The following is a 10,000-nucleotide window of genomic DNA, read 5'->3' as shown; positions in this document are numbered from 1 at the left end:
ATGATTTATTCGGTGTTAGCGGTCTTGGGTCAAGGGCGGAGACCCTTACCTAGTGAAGGAAAAAGTGGAGTGAAAGTTGCTTGTTCCTTCGCGCTGGCCTAAAAAAATGGTTTTTATAAATAAAATGGCCAAGCCAACCCAATCCCAGTATTGGAATAAGCAAAGCAAAGAAATTGTGAACCGCCCTGACCAAGTCGTCTTCAAAAATCTTCCAACAGTGATAATAAAAGGGAATCTATCAATTTAAAGGATAGGGGCGGCACAGCCCCCAACCAAGGGAGTGGTTACGTTAAGTATGTCCCCCCTTATTCCCGACATGCTATGGTGCCCGGGGGCTGTCTCGCGAAGATCTTCGATCCGAACCTTCGCATCTACTCTCTCTTAGAGTATGAACCACGCCTTCGCTATCGCCCCTCGCTACTGCTCAATCTCGCTATCGCATTGATTCTTGCAGATTCCAATTCCTTATTAAGATCGATATCTTGTTCCATTAGACCCAGTTCGGTCCGATCAGTTCCATAATATAGCTTGCCCGGACCTGGCTTTCAGTGTTTGGTCGGGCCGGCCGTAATGAATGATCGTTGTTCGGGAACAAAACAATAAGACTTTAGGTTTCGCTATCGCTCTTCGATCCTTCGCTATCGCAAGAATATAGCGATCGAAGAGCGATGGCTCGGCTGCATCGCGTATTACACCGTATTGCCCGAAGGGGGCATGCTGCAAGAGCGTAGGTGAGTGATAAGCTTAGGAGGCGTGCCCGAAGGGCAGCGGCAGCAGTGTGGTTACAGATGCCGTCGCTAGATTTAGATCTGCAGGCTGGTGGGTACTTTGACTGCCTTGTATCAGGTGAAGAGAAGGGGGTGGTAGGCTTAGTAGGGCTCGAACCTACAATATCACCGTTATGAGCGGTACGTTTCAACCAATTAAACTATAAGCCCCTACGGCTACCTTGTTACGACTTCACACCAGTCTTTGAAGTCATATTATGAACCCCAACTTCCAAAGGCATTTTCGGGGCCTAGCCTCCCTCCTTAAAAAGAACCAAATAATCGTAGAATCACAACAACCACACCGAATGAATCGAGGAACTAAGGACATTTCCAAGACCGATAGCTGCTCCCGAAAAAGTAGAAAGGATATAACTTTAGATAACGAGAATGAGAATCTAGACTTCACAATACAAGAAAGGGGGACTCAATCATAAACTTATTGATTCCATTTGTCTAGGAAAGCTAGCCATTCCTTATTGTGAATACTTTCCGGTTTCAATGCCCGGAGGTCCATCAGCCTGTAAAATTCCTCAATAAGTAAGAATCGGCGCGCTTTATGACTTCTCCAAGTACTAGATTGAAAGTCAGAAAGCATAAAAAGCACATCTTTTCGACTTTGTGCCCACCACCTATAGCAACCTTCTTTTTTATTTCTATTTAAGTATATATTTCCTCCGAATACTACCTTCCAAGACTCTACATCTTGGCGAAGCTTATTAGTTACTACAATTCTTAGTTCAGGTCCTCGTGGTGGATTTCTCATATTGATACCAATGTGCCCATCAGCATCAAAGAAACCTGCGAACCAATTTGATTGAGCATCTAGTGCAATAGGTTCCATGGGCGGGATATCCAACACTTGACAGACACGATGTAGTTGAAGTAGTCGTGTTTCATGTCGAATATGCCCATTTATACAATTTCTTAGTTTTATCATTCCGGCTTTATTACATAGTTGATAACGAAAAGCTTTTTTATCATTTGATTCCATTGTAATACTGCCACAAAGCATATGTTGTTCGATTTATCGTAGTAGTGGGAGATCTTCGAGTCCCATAGTAATATCAAGAGTAGGATATTTTTGGTTCTTTACTTGCAGGCAACCATCCCCATCGATAATTCCACCCAGCCATTCGCAGAAGGATTTAGGAAATGTTGCTGGGCATGTAGTGGTAGTTTCTGCTGTTCCTACTAGAAATCGATAACGAACCAGAATGGCTTTTATAGGGCCAATTCCATAAATTCTTTTAGAGGCACTTCTGACTTGTGCATTTACAACTGATCTAGCTCCTGAAATATATAACATTCTAGATCCTTCCTTTTTTTTCTCGGTAAATGCGTTGTCTCCTCTCTGATGATCTTTTCCATAGGGGCGAAAAGCATTATGATTAAAGCTCTGTACTTCTGTACTCTCGCTCCTTCATACTCCTTGTTCCCTTTTTCATAACATTGGAATGCCATGCATTCTTTTCGATCGTGTACTAAGGTACACTGAACACCAACCCAATCTGGACAAAAAAGAAAGTTAAAGCGAGTAGATCTCCAACTTACCTCCTAAAAGCCCTGAGGTTAAGGGCCGCTTTCTTGGAACTAATTCATAGGCACTTTCCATTAGCTAGACTTCACTTTATAAAGAAAAAAAGAGTTTCAGCGTGCAACGGATGAAGGTTAGTATTACTTATTATAAAGCCAATCAACGGCGTTCCATACCGCCTTTATAGTACCCTTGAACCAACCTTCGTCTTAGCCTCTTTTGTTCTTACTAAGTATTCCCCTCGTTCCTTTTATCTTGGACATCTCAATGTTAATCCAATGCACAACAAATCGAATGAAACCTGGCGAATCTCTTACTCTACCCCCTACCCCTATTATTTATATTAGTTTAGTCATAAAGGAACTAAAGGAAAGCCTTTTGACAACCTTACTAATAGAAAGGGGATGCGCTCGCTCAAGCATGCGAAGAAAGCTCTTCGAGCTTCTCTTATATTATATAATATTATAGAAAGGTTTGTAGAAAAGGGCTTCTTCAAATATCCCATGAAGTAGGGGCTTCAAAGAAAGCTTGTAGTTTAGGGGTGCGCAGGTTTGGAACCCGGCTAGCGCGCAATGGCTCTTTCTCTGATAGAGGCTCGCTTCTTCAAGTTCCGCTTGCTTCTTTTCATTTTGATAGGAGTAGGTGCTTGCTGCTCGTTCGCTGTCTACTAAATGAGCCTTCACTGCCCGCCCGGCCCCTATCTTTAATCTTAAGTAAAGTGAAGTCAAATCAATGAAGTGAACAGCCCAACCTCTTTGTTTGATTTGAAGCCTTGCCAGGAAGCTTCTACTTGTTGAAGCTTTCTTTCCCCTAATTCCGAAACACAAGAATAGACTTGCCTTGTATAGGAAAAAGCTTCTCTTTGATAAGCGGTCATAGGGGAGTTCAGAAAGGATCTGATCGTAGATAGAGACTTAAACCTGTGCGGGGGTAGGGGCGGATGTAGCCAAGTGGATCAAGGCAGTGGATTGTGAATCCACCACGCGCGGGTTCAATCCCCGTCGTTCGCCCATCAATAAATGGACCATTTGTTTCGGAGACACAAGACAAACCTAGAATGAATTCTTTCTGCAAGTCATCTCGAGGCTTTCAAACGCATCCAAGCAATTGGTATCCGATTTCAACATAGAAAGCATAGATTCGCGCCGCCTACTTGCTGAAAGCAAAAAAGGAATGGCCGATCATGAATTCTATGACGTTTTTAAGACCTCACTAATCAGCCTTACACTTTTTAGTTCATAATGAATGAACCCCCGGATAAAGACTCGAACTTTCTTTGTGCTTTTTGTAGTACGAAAGGGTGGAGACGGGACGTCAAAAATGCCTTTCTGAACAGCAGCCGTAGCAAGTCCCACTATCAGAGAAATGAAGTTAGAGGGCATGCCTCTAACGAGAGCTGTTTTCAGAATTACTGGAGAAAGGAAGAGGCCTGGAGCAGACCTCCCTCTTTGTGTAGGGCTTGCAATCGGTCTTGTCGCTCGTTCATGTAATTCTGCTGGTCTAGGAGTGGCTCCCCTGCTTCGGGAGTCTCCGCCCTTCTCTTATGGCGCAACTAGACCAGAACGAGCTAGCTGATAGAGCTCTTATGCCTACTTCTACAAGTACGGTATAAAAGATCTTTTTGCATGGGACCTAAGTAACTCCGTTCTGGCCTAATTGTATTAGCTCTAGCCGTAGCGCTTTCTGTTATGATTCCAAGTCTTGCTCCCACTCGTGTTAGTTTCAATGCTTTTTGCTTTATACGTCAGTTTGGCTTGGCCCATTGGCTAGTTCGTAGGCCCCGTCCCCCTTCGTATGGCTAATGAACTCCTCGCTTTAGTCCGTTCTTTTCCTTCTTTGGGCTCGGGTCGATAGTCGCCGTGGTAGTAATGTCCCGGAGCCCGGCTACCGACCCGAGGCGCCGATCGGGAAAGGCATATCATAAAGGGACGTTAAACGTAATTCTAGAAGAGCGTTACCACAACAAAAAAAAATCCGAGTCTTGGCAGTTCAAGTGAAAGTTTATTAGACTAGTACCACTAAGATGGCGGGGAAACTTACTTCCGAGAGAGCTGCTTTCGCCTCGGTAATTACCTAACGAGAGAGATGGTAGTGAGGCAATGAATATTGTCTTTCGATGTAGTTCCAAGTCTTCGATGTCCCTCGGAGACTGACAAGAGTAAGAATGGGTACTAACCTAGTAGTAGAATTATATTGATGATGAGCGGGCAAAAGCCCCCAGATCCCCCGGTTTGTGAGCCAGGTTCCCCCCTTCTTTTTTCTTGGCACGAGATGCCGTTACACCATACACGGTAGGCGAAAGACCAAGCACAAATCTCGATGATTAAACATTTTGGTATTTCTACATGTGATTCACTGCCGAAAGCTCCTTCTTGTACGCTAGCACTTGAGGGAGGTGGTTCGGCTACCTTTTTCGTCGTGTTTGCCGAAGGAACATCAAATAAAAAATTTATTTATCTCTTATTACTATGCCATTGATGAAGATTCATAGCTTGGCAAAAAACCTGAAATCCTACCTTCCGGCATTGCGATAAAGTGTTCACAAAGCAGAGTGAAAGGCACCCCATCGAGAGAGAGGGCAGGGGAAAGACCCGGCCTCTTTTGTTGCTCTTTGTCTTTTGGGTTAGCTCTTCCTGTCCTGACAAACCTTCTTGAGTGAGAATGCTACCGCTACGCCCCTTAGAGGAGAAAGTGAGCTCTTTTCTTTTGTAGCTCCTCGCTGCTCTAGTCAGTGTATAACTCCTATTAATGAAGCGCGCAGCACTCCGCGATCTCAGGGCTTGGAAGACCCTTCGCCAAAGGGCGTCGTTGCTACTTTTTGCGTGACTACTGATAGTGATGACCTACTTCACTCCCCGCTACCGAATACTGCTGAGACAAATGGGTCGAAGCAAGGGCGGTGAGGCATGGCCAGAGAGGTGGCGAAGTTCTTGTATGAGGATGTGGTGATTCTATTTTTTTCCCTTTAGAGCTTGTGATTGAGGAACGCATTTGGCATTTTATTAATGAAGTGATTGAGCATTTAAAAATGCATTACTAGGCTATGAGAGCCTTATAGAGGAATATAATAGTTACAGAAATGCTTTACACTTCTACTATTCTTAGAGCCTTCCGCGAGGAATATAAAGTTGTCGTTTCTGTAACCCTCTACCTCGCCCCGGAAAGTCCCAAAAGCCGGTCTCTCTGTTCGGCGTGCGGTCGAGTTGGCACTCTCGCAGACGTATCTTGGAGAAGGGAGCAATCCCATGGGTAAGGCAACGGGTGGGTCACTACTTCTGTTACTTGTTCGTTTTTCTTGGAATCCGTGAAATTCTATGCGCCGGAACGGAATTTACTGCGGAGCTATATAGAAGGCACTAATTGGTATTAGGGCCAAGCAATTGAAAGGAAGCCCTCGGCGTGTGAGAGGACCCCTTTTCAGTTCCAAACCGGTACCAAGGAAGCCACTAAAAGGTATAGGTGTTCCTACCTATCCACTGACTATAACAATATGTTCTATATGTGTCTGTAGCTTAGCGCAACAAAAAACAGAATCAAACTCTTTTAGTAGCCTATTGCTACTAAGAACACCTTTCGGGGGGAATATAATAAACCTGTGTGAAACCCCAGCAAGCTTCAAGAAAAAAGGGTTAATGAATACATATCAAAAGGTCCCTTTTAAGAAATGAAATAAAACATCATGAACAACTATACCTTAATAGTAGGTAGACTAGGAGTATATCCTAGGGTAAGGTCCACCCCATGGATCGGGTCCACCTCACGGATCGGAGTTGCTTACCTTATAAAGCAGTTATTACGAGAGTATACTACCCTAAAGGGGTATCATGCATTTAAAGTTAGTGTAGGGTCCAGCCCTAATATAGGCTCTTCTGTTAGTAATTCGGCGAGTCGTAGGATTCATTCTGAAAAAAGAAGTCCAAGGGAGGCCCTAATCAAGCCTTTTTTCCGACGCTATACTAGCCTTAATAGAATGAATAAATAAGTATTTAAGAATCCATTTATTCTTAGAAATTGGAGTCGTTTAATGGATATGCAGGGTTCTGAGCTATTCTATAATCTATATACGGGGTCGCTCCTAGCGGAAAACGAATTTGTGGAGCCATACGCTCGATCCTGTGATTATGTGATTATATCGTTAGAGGTCCTGCGTTTATTATACCGCTATGCTTACAATATGGATTCAGACTACATTAAGTTCACCATAGGTTTAGTGGTTGAAACCTCCTCCGGTATATATAGATTAACCGTTGGAAAGGCTATTCCCTTGTTTGATTCGAATGGTAAACCTCTTCCCAAGGCATTAGTATATGATATGATATTGAGAACATTGATGGAATATGCAGGAAGTATAAGGATAGCGTGATACGTTAAGTCTTCATTCGTATATATTACACAGGTGCTAAACCCGGGTTTTATATAGCGCCTCCATCCATCTCCAATTCAGATATACTATCCCTTATCTTAGATGATCTTAGTTCTAGCATAGTTGGTCTTGAGGTCCCAGAGGCTAAATCAATGAATAAGGAAAAGCCTCGGTATTCAAATCATATAACCGCAATAACCCAAGACCACGAAGCTGAGACCCTTCATAGTTGCTGATACTGAGACGTTATTGGACGAGAAAGTCATGCTCATGTGCCTCGCCGTTGGTTACATGTTGGTATCCCCAGGGATGATTAGGTTCAAAGGCAGATTATGAGTTGAAACGCGTTTCAGTGAATCCCACGTGAAATTCCTACCTAAGATGGAAGAAGATAAGAGAATGATGTTTGAGTTTCTTAACTCCTTAGAGAGGACCTTGACTGTTAATAAGTCCGTTCGAACGGTGTACTTCCATAATTTGGCCAAATTTGGGTATATTCTTTATGGCTTGTTAACGTATATAATATTACATACCCTGATAAGGAACCATATGCTCTACGAGCTGAAAGTGCATAAGGGCCGTAAGCTACTTATGCGTTTCAGAGATTCATGCAATTTGCTCCCAGGGAGTCTGGCATCATTGGCAGAGAGATTATGTCCGCAATTGGGTCCTAAGGGCTCAATCCAACATCAGGAGGTGAGGTTGTCAAATCTGCAGGAAAGGGGTGAGGAATTGTTGTCATATATGAGACAGGATATCCGTCTGTTAGGGGGAGTGATGCTTAAGGCGCAAGAGATATACTGGTTAAATTACCAGATTTATATCGAGGAGTTGATGACTTTATCATCGCTTGCAACCAGGATCTTTCGTATGAAATACTATGATGAAAATTCCTATCCATACCTAATAGAAACGAGGACACCTTCATTCGCCGTGGGTACTATGGTGGTCATACGGATGCGTATATCCCTCCGGTGAGAACCTCTCTACTACGACGTAAACTCCCTACCCCTTTATCATGAAAACCTATCCAATGCCTGGTGGTGTACCGGTCTGGCGTGGCAATTTGGAGGGTGAGAGATTGGACGACCTGTTTGGCTTTATTGAGGCCTTGGTCGTTGTCCCAGTGATATTATCCGCCCCTTCTTGCCTTATAGGGATAAGAATAGTAACACTATTATTTCCAACAGGCCAATTCGCTGGAGTTTATTATAGTGAGGAGTTTCAGTATGCCAGGGATTTGGGTTACACTATTATACCACTCCGGGGATATTTGTTTGAGAAGAAGGCCAGCCCCTTCGAAGCCTTTGTATCCGAGCTCTATGGCAGCAGACAAAGGGCTAAGAAGGAGGGTGATGAGGCTATGTCATATGTGTATAAGACCCTAATGAACCCTCTACGGTAGATTTGGGATAAATCCTGTAAGTACAGTTACCGAGCTCTGCGATAGAGAGAGATATGAGGAATTTCTGAGGAAGGACAATTTCACGTCCGCAAACCAGCTCACCGAAAATTACTATATTGTTAGTTATATTACCAACAGGGCTGAGGATAAGGATTGGAATCCCCCTAGGATCTCGGCGGTTCAAATCTGCAGCTATAACGGCTTGCTCTCGTATTAATATGTATCAATACATTTCCCGAGACGACTGTTACTACACCGATACCGACTCCGTGGTTCTTGGAAGCCCTATTCCGGATGAAGTAATCTCTTCCACTGAGCTGGGTAAGTTTAAACTGGAGTACTTTGTCAAGAAGGGTATCTTTTTAGCGCCTAAGAGTTATTATATTTTGACAACTGAAGAGAAAAGAGTCCTGAAACATAAGGGTATAGCTAAATCATTGGTCAATGAAGAATGGTTTGAGACACAATACGCTGAATTACACAAAACTAAGCAGATCCCTGTTCAAACTAACTTCCAAATAGATTGGGAATCCCTGAACGTCATGAAAAGGGAGAAAATAGTGAACCTAGGCATCAAAGTGAATACCAAGAGGGAACCCGTGTTTGACAATAACCAAACTTGGGTTGATACAACACCATTGAATGTGACAGACTATGCGGGACAAGAAAAAAGGATACTAGAATATAACTTGGAGTGTCTTCAAAAAGAAAATGCTATGAAAGACAGAGAGATTGAACAATTAAGGTCTCTAATAGCTAGTATATCTTCTGATAGTCTCAGAAAAGATGAGCAAGGCCGGAGTCAACCCTCGGACGATCCCAATAACCCCGCTATTCAAAGCCACTCTTCACCTACTCTATTCAAGCATCCTCCGATTAAGAATAAGAATAAGAATAAGAATAAGCATACGTACAGGGGTAAGAAGAAGAAGAAAAAGCCTGGTTAGCGTTTTTCATTTCCGCATGGACCGAAAGCCTCTCTCTTTTGCACTTCGTGACCCTAGCATGTACCCGCTTTCTATCCACCCATTGATAAACAGGGATAGGCTACAATTGCCTTCGGGTTATTAGAATACTATCTTTAGCTTCGGAGTAAGTAAGGAATTTTTTAGACTGCCACTGATAATTGACTTATTCCACTTCTAGTTCCCTTCGGGGAGACCGGTAGTATCACTCCACCCGGAGTCATCCTACCTCGAAGGTTGCGAAAGGGGTTTCTACAATGAGTTTCTTTAGTTTACTGCCTTTATGTGTTACCGGAACTGACATGACTACACTTCTAGGTACCTTCGGAGAGACCGGTAAGCTCCCTCCACCCGGAGTAAGCTTACCTCGAAGGCTACGACATGGGGGTTCTACAATGTCTTCAAGGAACCCCCGGGTTCAAAGAAGCTTATCGATCGGACTTATCACCCGATAAGTCCTCTCTTCATTCAAGTGACTTTAGTTTAGTTGTCCCATCTATTTGCGTAAATGACCTATGAACCTTTCAATACAGACGTTAGGGGAAATAAGTCAAATGATAATACCGCTTACGTGGGGATTATGTCATGATACTGAAGTCTACAAAACATAGTGAGAGACTGACCACATAGTGAAATGGAGATTCTTTATTGATCCTCGGCGACATCAACTATATTAATGAGAGATCCTCCCTCCTATCTCTTCCTCTTGTACTGTAGCTTCCTCCACTTCAATATACGATACGGAATTAGCGGTACAGTGCCTTATTCCGAAAATGTTCTTGCACATAATCGTCTTCATCCCATGCTGCTAGACAGAATGCCTTCTAGAACGAGAGTGAAGAAAGAAGACTCAACCTAGTGCAAAGCTTAAGGCTGGAGGAAGAAGAGTCGACTCGAGCTAAAAGAGCTGATTCAAGAGGATGGATTTGTTGTCAAACAAAAGACGGCAGGGGAGAATTAAAT

At 43.3% G+C, this 10,000-nt stretch overlaps 1 pseudogene; it reads left to right on the top strand.

Moving 5' to 3' along the window:
- The first annotated feature begins 7,685 nt into the window (after positions 1 to 7,685).
- LOC116001267 overlaps positions 7,686 to 10,000 on the top strand; it is a 4,813-nt pseudogene continuing 2,498 nt past the window's right edge.

This window comes from Ipomoea triloba, chromosome 13, assembly GCF_003576645.1.
Source record: "Ipomoea triloba cultivar NCNSP0323 chromosome 13, ASM357664v1".
NCBI lineage: Eukaryota > Viridiplantae > Streptophyta > Magnoliopsida > Solanales > Convolvulaceae > Ipomoea > Ipomoea triloba.
This window is presented reverse-complemented; position numbering and strand designations above follow the sequence as displayed.